Raw genomic sequence first — 14,136 nt, 5'->3', positions numbered from 1 at the left:
AGTCCTGGGTTCACGAGACAGAGGCAGTACTGCCTTTCCTTCCTGAGCCCGCGTGCTGGAGTGGGCTGACTGCCGTGCGAGCCCCGTCCTCTGCAGCTCTAGACAGTCTGCTGGCTGCAGTCACTTCAGACTTTGTTGGAATCTTTCACTGAAAGACTGCATTCCTGGCGCTTTGCGGTTTTCTATGTGTGTGTGTGTACGTACGTGTATAAATAGTGCAAAGGCAACAGCCAGCGATGAAAACGGCATTCAGTCTAGTTCCGGGAGAGGTGGCTCCTTTTTCTGTGGACAGCATCAGAGTTTAAACAGTGTCAATATAATTTGCTGGCACTTGAACATGCTTAGGTTCGTCCCCACCCTGCCTTCCCACCACACCCGGTCAAAGATCAAGAAGCCGTGAACGTGGGGTAAAGCCTTGCCTCTGTATTCCCTCTTCTCTTTTCACCTCCTGATGCAAGCAGCGCCGGACCCCTGGCTCACCCTGATGCCTAGCCCGGGGCACCATTTTCTCCTGACCTTAGGAAGGAGGAGTGTTTATGGAAGAGTAATTGTAAGACACATAGGACTTCAGGACCCCAAAGACTTGAGAGTTCTAGGAAAACAGTTCAAGGAAACCACAGATAAGAAACAGCCCAGCTCCCAGAGACGCTTGAGGCTCTCTGCCAGGTCACTGAACGTGACCGCTGCCCTTCTGATTATCCAGACGACCAACTTAACTTGCTTTTGTCTGTGCCTTAAATCATGTAATGGATGTAGGGTCAGCAGATCAGGAAAGAGGCCTTTTGTGTGCATTTCAGGGTTTGCTCTAACCCGGTAGAGATGGAGAGGAGCCTCCCTGGGGGTTCACGTTTCAGCCTCCCCCCACAAGACAAGGCAGACACGCCGAGGAAACACTGTTCTCATTCAGTCAGTTTGAATGGGGGAATCCTCTTTTCACCTTTCAGTGAATGGCACAATTCCGTGATTCCAGTGGACCCAGGTACTCAGCACCTCCAGTTAGTCACTTAGCCTGACAGGAAGTAGCTGTGGCCATTGGCACCCACTCCCCATATGTGATAAGGACCCAGTGCCCTCGTGTGGCTTTGCTGCTGCTCTTGGAGCGTCGAGAGGCGTGGTTGGCCAGTCCGTACCATCCGGTCACCCAAGGCTGGCCTCTCAGGAAGTGTGGCAATACTGCTGGTGAATCAGATCGAACTACTCAACTACCAGTGCAGAGCATCTGGGGGAGGGTTTTGGTTCCATGGGGGGAGCAGAGAGAAGCCTGTAAATGTTCCTTCTGATGAAACAGTCCAGGAAGAATGCTCTTGAAGCTGCCAGTTTAACTAATGGTAGCATGAGCTGCAAGAGAAAGAAGTTAACATAGCAAAGTTTACCGCTCAGTTTTAACATGTCAGTTCAGTTCAATTCAGTCGCTCAGTCATGTCCGACTCTTTGTGACCCCATGAACCACAGCACGCCAGGCCTCCCTGTCCATCACCAACTGCTGGAGTCTACCCAAACCCGTGTCCATTGAGTCGGTGATGCCATCCAACCATCTCATCCTCTGTCGTCCCCTTCTCCTCCTGCCCTCAATCTTTCCCAACATCAGGGTCTTTACAAATGAGTCAGCTCTTCGCATCAGGTGGCCAAAGTATTGGAGCTTCAGCTTCAACATCAGTTCTTCCAATGAACACCCAGGACTGATCTCCTTTAGGATGGACTGGTTGGATCTCCTTGCAGTCCAAGGGACTCTCAAGAGTCTTCTCCAACACCACAGTTCAAAAGCATCAATTCTTCGGCGCTCAGCTTTCTTTATAGTCCAACTCTCACATCCATACACGACTACTGGAAAAAACCATAGCCTTGACTAGACAGACCTTTGTGACAAAGTAATGTCTCTGCTTTTTAATATACTGTCTAGGTTGGTTATAACTTTCCTTCCAAGGAAATTTCATGGCTGCAGTCACCATCTGCAGTGATTTTGGAGGTCAAAAAAATAAAGTCAGCCACTGTTTCCACTGTTTCCCCATCTATTTGCCATGAAGTGATGGGACCCAGATGCCATGATCTTAGTTTTCTGAATGTTGAGCTTTAAGCCAACTTTTTCACTCTCCTCTTTCACTTTCATCAAGAGGCTCTTTAGTTCTTCTTCACTTTCTGCCATAAGAGTGGTGTCATCTGCATATCTGAGGTTATTGATATTTCTCCTGCAATCTGGATTCCAGCTTGTGCTTCCTCCAGCCCAGCGTTTCTCATGATGTACTCAGCATATAAGTTAAATAATCAGGGTGACAGTATACAGCCTTGACGTACTCCTTTTCCTATTTGGAACCAGTCTGTTGTTCCATGTCCAGTTCTAACTGTTGCTTCCTGACCTGCATACAGGTTTCTCAGGAGGCAGGTCAGGTGGTCTGGTATTCCCATCTCTTTCAGAATTTTCCACAGTTTATTGTGATCCACACAGTCAAAGGCTTTGGCATAGTCAATAAAGCAGAAATAGATGTTTTTCTGGAACTCTCTTGCCTTTTCAATGACCCAGCGGATGTTGGCAATTTGATCTCTGGTTCCTCTGCCTTTTCTAAAACCAGCTTGAACATCTGGAAGTTCACAGTTCATGTATTGCTGAAGCCTGGCTTGGAGAATTTTGAGCATTAGCATGTCAGGCAGTGGTATAAAGGAGCTAGACTGTGTGGTCATACTCTCCAAGTTCAGATCTTTGGTGGCTGGATGACCTCAGGTGGGGGAGACATAGCACATGTCCTCTGTCCCAATTTCTTTCTCTGTAAAATGGCAGTAACCTTTGTCTGCCTTTTTAAGGGCGGCCACAAGGACTGCATAAGGTAACTTGTTGCAGAGTGACTACCACCAAGTGTTATGGAAAAATCTGAATGAACTTCTTGGCCAACCCAATAAATAGTAAGATGTGTGCAGTTGATGGCTGTGTAGTAACCAATTTGCTGTTTTATGAGGGCAGAGACTGTACTGCAGACTAACCTATATAACCCCATGGACTGCAGCCTGGTAGGCTCCTCTGTCCATGGGGATTCTCCAGGCAAGAATACTGGAGTGAGTTTCTATGCCCTCCTCCAGGGGATCTTCCCAACCCAGGGATCGATCCTGCATCTCCTGCTTTGCAGGCAGATTCCTTACCCACTGAGCCACCTGGGAAGCCCATACTGCAGAGAAGAGTAGTAATTCAGCTAAATATTATTAGAAATCCCTTAGGACAGGCTATTTTTTTTCTCTTGACTTTCAAATGGAAAAACGAGATGTGATGGATCCCTTCCCAATACATTACAAGTGCTTGGGATGCACTTTGCCATTTTGCCTCCTGGTCTTCATATGCTCACATTTAGTGACAATGGGTCTTCTACGTGGACAGAGCCTAATTTCATTCATCCCTTAAATAATGTCATAGTAAGGCTGTTATGGTCAGCTGTTTTCCTGTCCATTCCCATGGTTTCAGCTACAACCTGTAGGGTGATGACTCGGATTTATTTTCCTAGTCTTCTCCTTCCCAAGTTGCAGATAACACTTTTCCCAGTGAAGAGCTGCCTCTAGAAAAGTCAGTCCAGTGTAATCAGACTTCCTGACTCCCAGCCCGTCGCTTTGTAAATACTCTGAAGTGTCTCCTTGTTCAAACATCAGTCTGTTTATCACCTTTTTCACTGGATTGTTATTCACTTACCACCCTGGCTACCAACTAAGGTCATGATCCTCTTTCTCCATCCTCCACACGATACCCACCTGTGTTCTAAATGTTGTTCAGACTGGCCCCTCCTGACTGTCCTGATTTAAGCCCCATAATTTCTCATCTGCAGTGTATCCCAGTGGTCACCCAGCAGATCACCTTGCCTCCAGGCCTGCTTCTCTCTTCTCCAAATGCTACCAGGACTAGACTTGTAATAAGTCTCATGTGTGTCGTCTAGCAGACACTTTTAGCAAACATAAGTAGACCCCCATTTTGTTTTGGGGATGAAGTCCAAACATGCTAAAGCCAACATGTGTGATGTGACTGTACGTTTCGGGTGCAGCTTCATGGTATCTGACCCTCATTCCCCTTTGTACACCTCCTTTTCTCTCCCTGGGTCCCAGCCCCAGGCTCATTCACACCTCTTTTGTGCTTTTTTGCATGCATGCCAAGTCATTTTAGTCGTGTCCGACTCTTCACAACCCTATGGACTGTAGCCCACCAGGCTCCTCTGTACAAGGGATTCTCCAGGCAAGAATACTGGAGTGGGTTGTCTTGCCTTTCTCAAAGGGTTCTTCCCGACCCAGGGGTTGAACCGAAGTCTCTTCACATCTCCAGCATTGGCAGGCAGGGTCTTTACCACAAGCACCACCTGGGAAGCCCTTGTGCTTCTTTGGCACACATCATCCTCTCTGAAAGGCTCTCTTCTATCTTCCGCTATCTATTTTTTGTCCCCAGACTCCTCCTTCTCATTACTTATTTTTAAAGTCCCAGCTAAAATATTTTGTCTTCAATTGAGTTTCACCCAAATCTTTCAAACACGTGAATTGCATCTCCTACTATACTCTTCATACTGTTCATGGGGTTCTCAAGGCAGGAATACTGAAGTGGTTTGCCATTCCCTTCTCCAGTGGACCACATTTTGTCAGAACTCTCCGCCATGACCCATCCGTATACGGCGTGGCTCATAGTTTTATTGAGTTAGACAAGGGTGTGGTCCATGTGATTAGATTGGTTAGTTTTCTGTGATGGTGGTTTTCAGTCTGTCTGCCCTCGGATGGAGAAGGATAAGAGGCTTATGGAAGCCTCCTGATGGGAGAGACTGACTGAGGGGGAAAATGGGTCTTGTTCTGATGGGCGGGGCCGTGTTCAGTAAATCTTTAATCCAATTTTCTGTTGGTGGGTGGAGCTGTGTTCCCTCCCTGCTATTTACCTGGGGCCAAACTATGGTGGAGGTAATGAAGATAATGGCAACCTCCCTCAAAAATCCCATGTACGTACTGCTACATTCCGTGCCCCCAACCCTGCAGCAGGCCACCGCCGACCCACGCCCTCGCTGGAGACTCTTGGACACCCACAGGCAAGTCTCCTGTGGGGTCACTGTTCCTTTCTCTTGGGTCCTGGTGCACAAGATTCTGTTGAGCCCTCCAAGAATCTATTTCCCAGTCCTATGTAAGTTCTGGCAGCTCTATAATGGGGTTAATGGCGACCTCCTCCAAGAGGACTTATGCCACACCCACACCCAGAGCCTCTGTCCCTGCGGCATACCACTGCCGACCTGTACCTCCACAGGAGATGTTCAAACACAGTTCTGTCTCAGTCTCTGTGGGATCCCTGGGTCCTGGTGTGCACAAGGTTTGAGCCCTCTGAGCGTCTCTGGCGGGAATGGGGTTTGATTCTAAACGTGAATTCGCTCCTCCTACCGTCTTGCTGGGGCTTCTCCTTTGCCCTTGGACGTGGGGTATGTCCTCATAGCCGCTCCAGTGCCTACCATCTTACTGGGGTTTTTCTGACCTTGGGCATGGGGTATCTCCATATGGCTGGTCCAGCAAAGCGCAGCTGCCACTCCTGACCTTGGACGTGGGGTATCTCCTCTCAGCTGCAATGCAGGAGACCCCAGATTCCTGGGTTGGGAAGATCTGCTGGAGAAGGGATAGGCTACCCCTCCAGTATTCCTGGGCTTCCTGTGGCTCAGATGGGAAAGAAGGAGGTGGAGGTGTTGGAATTCCAGCTGAGCTATTTCAAATCCTAAAAGATGATGCTGTGAAAGTGCTGCACTCAATATGCCAGCAAATTTGGAAAACTCAGCACTGGCCACAGGACTGGAAAAGGTCAGTTTTCATTCCAATCCCAAAGAAAGGCAATGCCAAAGAATGCTCAAACTACCACACAATTGCACTCATCTCACACACTAGTAAGGTAATGCTCAAAATTCTCCAAGCCAGGCTTCAGCAATACGTGAACTATGAACTTCCAGATGTTCAAGCTGGTTTTAGAAAAGGCAGAGGAACCAGAGATCAAATTGCCAACATCTGTTAGATCATAGAAAAAGCAAGGGATTCCAGAAAAACATCTCCTGCTTCACTGACTATGCTAAAGCCTTTGACTGTGTGGATCACAACAAACTGGAAAATTCTGAAAGAGATGGGAATACCAGACCACCTGACCTGCCTCCTGAGAAACCTGTATGCAGGTCAGGAAGCAAAATTTAGAACTGGACATGGAACATCAGACTGGTTCCAGATAGGAAAAGGAGATATCAAGATATCAAGATATCTTCCAGATATCAAGGCTGTATATTGTTACCCTGATTATTTAACTTATATGCAGAGTACATCATGACAAACGCTAGGCTGGAGGAAGCACAAGCTGGAATCCAGAGTGCCAGGAGAAATATCAATAACCTCAGATATGCAGATGACACCACCCTTACGGCAGAAATCGAGGAAAACTAAAGAGCCTCTTGATGAAAGTGAAAGAAGAGAGTGAAAAATTTGGCTTAAAGCTCAACATTCAGAAAACTAAGATCATGGCATCTGGTCCCATCACTTCATGGCAAATAGATGGGGAAACAGTGGAAACAGTGTCAGACTTTATTTTTTTGGGCTCCAAACTCACTGTAGATGGTGACTGTAGCCATGAAATTAAAAGACGCTTACTCCTTGGAAGGAAAGTTATGACCAACCTAGACAGCATATTAAAAAGCAGAGACATTACTTTGCCAACAAAGGTCCGTCTAGTCAAGGCTATGGTTTTTTCCAGTAGTCGTGTATGGATGTGAGAGTTGGACTATAAAGAAAGCTGAGCGCTGAAGAATTGATGCTTTTGAACTGTGGTGTTGGAGAAGACTCTTGAGAGTCCCTTGGACTGCAAGGAGATCCAACCAGTCCATCCTAAAGGAGATCAGTCCTGAGTGTTGATTGGAAGGACTGATGTTGAAGCTGAAACTCCAATACTTTGGCCACCTGATGCGAAGAGCTGACTCATTCGTAAAGACCCTGATGTTGGGAAAGATTGAGGGCAGGAGGAGAAGGGAATGACAGAGGAGGAGATGGTTGGATGGCATCACCGACTTGATGGACATGAGTTTGAGTGGACTCTGGGAGTTGGTGATGGACAGGGAGGCCTGGCCTGCTACAGTCAATGGGGTCACAAACAGTTGGACATGACTGAGCAACTGAACTGACTGACTATACTCTTCAAGGTACCTCTTAAAGGTATTTATTTATAGACCGCATAGTCTGGAGCTGTGAGCACCTCAAGGGCAAGGTCAGTATGTCATTCATCTGTGTAGCTCTACCAGCTAGTACCTTGTGCCTGGCACTTAGTACTTCTGATGCTTAGTACATTGACTCAGAGAATGAATGAATGACTTCATTGCTGAGGATGGGAGCTAATGAAAGTGGGTTTTATCCTTATAATATGCTAATACTTAATGGTTTCTGTACACAAATATCTTCCTATAAACTGTTAAAAATAAGTAATAATGTAAGATGAGCTGTAATTCTCTTGGAAACATTTTACATGATCCCTGACAATCCCAGTTAATCAGGTCATTTTGAAAATGTCAGCCCTTGAAATAAATTACAGTTCAATTTAATGGTCTACATAATCCACAGCAAACATTTGGCCTCTGAGATAGGGAATAAATGTGTCATTCTGATTCTTTCCAGGGTCATGTTGGTGTAATGGGGAGCCATAATTATGATCCTCTGTGGTTCCTATTGTTTTATTAACCTTAATGAATGGAATCACATTTTTAATCTAAAATAATAAAGGTTAGTTTGTATTTCACAATTATTCTTTAGCCATCAGAAATAATAGCTAACTCACATCTTGTCCTGATTGTTTTTATGTCATGATACAAATGATATTTTAACCCTTAATTCATCAGAGATTCCTGGGTTCTCAGAACAATGGCATAAAAGAATAGTTGGCTTTGCCTTCTGTGTGTAAAAATGATAGGTGTGGCAACAGCATTTGTTGAGTGCCTGCTCTTTTCTAACTCCAGTGTTCATCTCTAAGTCTACTGGTTTGCATTTTATAGAAAGAAAAAAAGGAAGAAAGGAAGAAATTGAGGTTTAACAGTTATGTAACTTTCTTAAGGTCAGTATTAAAAAGCAAAGCCCCTGGATAAAAACCCAGGATGATTAGACCACCAAACACCTGTTGATCACAAAAGAGAAACCATGGTGTAACCAAATATTTGAAAGATTGGGAAATCATTGGCTATAAACCACCAGTTTGCATTGATAATTACTTTTGGAATCTTCTTATTCAAGTCAAGAGTTCAAGAAGTATTATTAGATGAAAAAATCTTGTTATATACTAGGGAAAATGACTTGGCTCTGCCTAAAGCACTGTACACATTGTCTAATCAATGCTTGACTGTGTCTGTGAACTTGAGTATCCCTCATACCTTTATGGAATGTGATAATTCTTTCACTAGTTTTGTGTACAGTTCAGTTCAGTCGCTCAGTCATGTCCGACTCTTTGCGACCCCATGGACTGCAGCACTCCAGGCCTCCCTCTCTATCACCAACTCCTGGAGTTTACCCAAACTCATGTCTGTCGAGTCGGTGATGCCATCCAACCATCTCATCCTCTGCCATCCCCTTCTCCTCCTGCCCTCAATCTTTCCCAACATCAGGGTCTTTTCAAATGAGTCAGCTCTTCACATTAGGTGGCCAAAATACTGGAGTTTCAGCTTTAACATCAGTCCTTCCAATGAAAACCCAGGACTGATTTCCCTTAGGATGGACTGGTTGGATCTCCTTGCAGTCCAAGGGATTCCCAAGAGTCTTCTCTACTTTAAGTCACTTTAGAGTTGCAGAATTCCAGAAGTAATTTTTGAAGTGGGCTTTAATGAAAAATCTATTAATATATATAATGAAAACCAACTGTATGCCAAAACAGAATTTTTTTTTTAATTTATTTAATTGAAGGATAATTACAATATTGTGTTGGTTTCTGCCATACATCAACATGGATCAGCCATGAGTATGCATATGTCTCCTCCCTTGTGAACCTCCCTCCCACCTCCCACCCCATCCCACCCCGTTAGATTGTTACAGGGCCCCAGTTTGAGTTCCCTGGGTCATAGTGCAAATTCCCACTGGCTCTCTGTTTTACATATGTTAGTGTATGGTTCCATGCTACTCTCCATTCGTCCCACCCTCTCCTTCCTACCCGCCTCCCTCTGTCCATAAGTCTGTTCCCTATGTCTGCATCTCCATTGCTGCCCTGCATATAGGTTCATCAGTACCATCTTTCTAGATTCTGTATACGTTAATATACAGTATTTGTTTTTCTCTTTCTGAGTTACTTCACTCTGTATGATAGGCTCTAGGTTCATCCACCTCATTAGCATTGACTCAAATGCATTCGTTTTTATGGCCGAGTATTACTCCATTGTGTATATGTACCACAGCTTCTTTATCCATTCACCTGTCAATAGACATCTAAGTTGCTTCCATGTCCTAGCTATTGTATATAGTGCTGCAGTGAACACTGGGGTACGTGTGTCCTTTTAAATTTTGATTTCCTGAGGGTATATGCCCAGTAGTGGGATTGTTGCATCATATGATGGTATTATTCCTTGTTTTTTAAGGAATCTCCATACTGTCTTCCATAATGGCTATATCAATTTTCATTCCTACCAACAATGCACAAGGGTTCCCTTTTCTCCACACCCTCTCCAGAATTTATTGTTTGTGGATTTTTTGATGGTGGCCATTCTGACAGATGGGAGGTGATACTTCATTGTAGTTTTCTTTTGCATTTCTCTAATAATGAGTGATCCAAAACAGAAATCTTGATCTCACTGAGTTGGTTGAAGATGGAGTGGATTCTGTCTCATACTTGGCTTGCTCTTTTTCTATCCACGTCTGTCTGTCCTGAACTTAGACTTGAAGTCTAAGACTAGCTGTCTAGACTTGAAGTCTAGACTGGCTGTCTCAGTAAATGAAAGGTTAAGTTCTTTCACCTGTAACCATGCACAATATTTACCAAGCATGTCTGTTCTGAAAGCCTCTTGAGTCTTCCTCCTTGTCCTGGTCTTTTTCCTCACTTGTCCTCGTTTAGTTCTGATATGTCCGGTTTTTCCTGATTTAAATCATCTGTCTGGAACAGTGGTTCTCAGACTTCACTGTGTAATAAAATAGCCCAGGTTAAAAAGCAGATTTCCAGTTCTGACTTGGGTGGCTTGGGATGGAGGAGTCCATTTGTGATGATCATCCTGGTGACTTGATGCAAGTGCTCCCTGGACCACACTCTGACAGCGCACTAGCTTCCAGGATGTTGTTTAATATAAAATATATGTAAGACTTAAGTGAGCACAGTAAGAGAATAATACCAGAGAGCTCCAACTGAACCGAGTTCATTTGCATACTTAGACTTCCACGTAATTTGCGGACCAGTAACTTTGACCTGCCCCTTTGAACTTTGATCCCTGAAAATGAATCATCAGGGAGGAGAGGCAGAATAGAATACTCATCTTTTTATTAACATTTATGTTAATTTATTCTTTTACTAGAATAAAATAACCTTTATTCTTTTGATTGAAATGTGATTTCCTTAAAGTCTTAACTCACTTGCCTCGGGCCTGATGCTTGGAACATTTATGCTGATTATATTCAGCCAGACTTTTGACTCAGATCCACTTTTCAAGCCTAAAATGTTTTGATTGGTCCATGGAATGTTTGCTGGTGTGATGATGAGAGCATCTGTTTTGCGGCATGTTGTTGGCCAGTGAGTCAGTTGAAAAACAGCCTTTTCAAACGTTTATTGGCAGGGAGAGCCCCAGGCTCCATGGAGGCCCAGCTGGCACCTCTCTACTAAGATCTATGACTGGGCCAGACCTTCATCCTGCATGCGAGTCAGATTTCATCAGGACTAATCGGTGTAGGGGGGGAAAATATTGTTGTTGTTGTTTTTTAACCTGCCCGACCTTGCAGACCTTCTTGCTTCCACTAGAGAATTAAGCCCTTTTCCTCTGAGGTGTCCATTGTATGAATGAATGAACTTCTCTTTCAATGCATTTCAGGTTGAGAAAATAGCCACTGCGATCAGGTTCTGTGTTCTGTGCTGCAGGACCTGCACTGAAAAGAGCTGAGTGGATTGAGTTCTAGACCCAGTCTTGCCACGTCCATTCCCTCTCTGGTCTAGTAGAGTGAGATTTCAGATAATGCCTATGTTATTAACTCAAGACATGATTATATTACCTGAAATAAGTGTGAAAGCGCTTGGTAAAGGATAAACTGAATTTTAAAGGGAAGGTGGTATTATGTATGGGAGGATGGATTCGATGGTGCAGGCAGTTTGTGAAAGGAAATTCCTAGTAAGTTGTGATTCGTGGAAGCCTTTTGAAATCAGTTCTTGTCAATTCATATATTCCAAGAGCAATCTGAAAGCTCTTTCTTAACTAATTTTGAAATTTAGAGACAAACCTTTGTCTTTCCCACATAGCTGCCAGATTTCTTGGTCTTGTGAAAAAGCAGTGACTTTGGGGAGCAAAACCTGGGGCTTTCATGAGTAGATGATCTTTCCGCAGACAGTCTGTGAGGACTCACTCTACACAATAGAACACTTTCACTCTGTCCTCACCAGACTCTAAGATTAGCAGAGCAGGGGATATTTAGTACTACCTGGCATATCAGAGAACCGATCTGCAGAAAACTGGACATGCTAGTTGTTGATGGGGTAGGTCCCTGCTCTCCTGTGGTTCTGTGGACACCAGCCTCTCCACTAAGTAGCATGTTACTTTTTAAAAAGGGCTACTTGGTTATCTCCAATTTTAAGCAGACTAAACCCTAGTTTAAAAGAGTTACCATCATTGTCACTTGTCCTAGAAGGGTATCATGAGCAGATTTCCCTTCAAAGAATTACGCAATCAAATAATCATGCTACTATGACAGAAGGTTGTGTCCCCATTGATGATTCTGGGGCTGGGGTACAGGGAATTTCAGTTCAGTTCAGTCACTCAGTCGTGTCCAACTCTTTGCAACCCCATGAATCGCAGCACGCCAGGCCTCCCTGTCCATCACCAACTCCCGGAGTCTACCCAAACCCATGTCCCTCAAGTCGGTGACGCCATCCAGCCATCTCATCCTCTGTCGTCCCCTTCTCCTACTGCCCCAATCCTTCCCAGCATCAGGGTCTTTACAAATGAGTCAGCTCTTCGCATCAGGTAGCCAAAGTATTGGAGTTTCAGCTTCAACATCAGTCCTTCCCATGAACACCCAGGATTCATCTCCTTTAGGATGGACTGGTTGGATCTCCTTGCAGTCCAAGGGACTCTCAAGAGTCTTCTCCAACACCACAGTTTAAAATCATCAATTCTTCGGCGCTCAGCTTTCTTCACCATCCAACTCTCACATCCATACATGACCACTGGAAAAACCATAGCCTTGATTAGATGGACCTTTGTTAGCAAAGTACTGTCTCTGCTTTTAAATATACTATCTAGGTTGGTCATAACTTTCCTTCCAAGGAGTAAGCATCTTTTAATTTCATGGCTGCAATCACCATCTGCAGTGATTTTGGAGCTCCAACAAATAAAGTCTGACACTGTTTCCACTGTTTCCCCATCTATTTCCCATGAAGTGATGGGACCAGATGCCATGACCTAGTTTTCTGAATGTTGAGCTTTAAGCCAACTTTTTCACTCTCTTCTTTCACTTTCATCAAGAGGCTGTTTAGTTCCTCTTCACTTTCTGCCATAAGCGTGGTGTCATCCGCATATCTGAGATTATTGATATTTCTCTCCCGGCAATCTTGATTCCAGCTTGTGTTTCTTCCAGCCCAGTGTTTCTCATGATGTTCTCTGCATATAAGTTAAATAAGCAGGGTGACAATATACAGCCTTGACGTACTCCTTTTCCTTGGAACCAGTCTGCTGTTCCATGTCCAGTTCTAACTGTTGCTTCCTGATCTGCATACAGGTTTCTCAAGAGGCAGGTCAGATGGTCTGGTATTCCCATCTCTTTCAGAATTTTCCACAGTTTATTGTGATCCACACAGTCAAAGGCTTTGGCATAGTCAATAAAGCAGAAATAGATGTTTTTCTGGAACTCTCTTGCTTTTTCCATGATCCAGCGATGGTGGCAATTTGATCTCTGGTCCCTCTGCCTTTTCTAAAACTAAGATAAATGTTTCCCTTCTTATACACAGGTGGCAGCATATTATACATTCTGTTCACACCTTGTTTTCTGCTTCACATTTCTTAAAGATCAGTACAGAACGAATTTCCTCAGTACTTTTAAACAGCTGTAAAATAATTTTTTTTTTTGAGAATTAGTCCATTATATTATAATGGAATAATTAATTCAACCAATTTCTTCATGGTGGTCATTCAGTTATTTGTCATGTTTTGCTCTTATTAAAAAAATGCTCCAGTAAAGAGCCTTGTATGTCCCTCATTTTGTAGGTGTGTGAGTATGTCAGTAAAATAAATTCTTATTAGTGGAATTTCTGGGTCAGAGGAATACGTAGAAAAAAGTGTCAGGCAAGCCCAAACTGAGGGACATTCTGTAAAATGCCTGACTCTTCAAACTTGTCAAGATGATGAAAAGCAGGGAAAGACACATTCAGACTGGAGAAGATGAAGGAGTTGTGATGAGTAAATGCAGTGCGCTATCTGGAGTTGGAGCCTGGAACAGAAAAAAAAGGACAAAGCTTGGAGTTTAGTTAATAATCATGTGCCAGTGTTGGTTTCTTGTGTTAGTCACTCAGTCACTCTTTGTGGCCCCATGGGCTGTAGTCTGCCAGGCTCCTCTGTCCCTGGAATTCTCCAGGCAAGAATACTGGAGTGGATTGCCCTTTCCTTCTCCAGGGGATCTTCCCGATCCAAGGATGGAACCTGGGTCTCCTGCATTGCAGGCAGATTTTTTACTATCTGAGCAACCAGGTTAGTTTTGACCAATGGCTTGTCATAATATATGACATCAGCATTAGGGGAAACTAGGAGAGAGGTCTGTGGGAACTATTCTATCCTTGCAGGTTCTCTGAACATCTAATATTATTCTCAAATGTTCATTCTTAAAAACGGGAGCGTTATTGGAAAAACCGGTGAAATCAGAATCAAGTCTGTAGCAGAGTTAACAGTAATTGCTCCAATGTTAAAACCTTACATTTGATGAATGTCCCGTATTTAACAACACGGTAACATCTGGGGAAGTGAGGTGAGG

At 44.1% G+C, this 14,136-nt stretch overlaps 1 protein-coding gene across 26 annotated transcripts in view; it reads left to right on the top strand.

Annotated features, from left to right (window-relative positions):
* The window catches only part of MTUS1 (microtubule associated scaffold protein 1), a 221,514-nt gene that overhangs the window by 190,387 nt on the left and 16,991 nt on the right, over positions 1 to 14,136 (top strand). The window lies entirely within an intron of this gene.

This window comes from Giraffa tippelskirchi, chromosome 8 (assembly GCF_054371585.1).
Source record: "Giraffa tippelskirchi isolate mGirTip1 chromosome 8, T2T-mGirTip1v1.2.pri, whole genome shotgun sequence".
In the NCBI taxonomy this organism is placed as follows: domain Eukaryota; kingdom Metazoa; phylum Chordata; class Mammalia; order Artiodactyla; family Giraffidae; genus Giraffa; species Giraffa tippelskirchi.
Note: the sequence above shows the minus strand (reverse complement) of the source record. Positions and strands in the feature narration are given on the sequence as shown.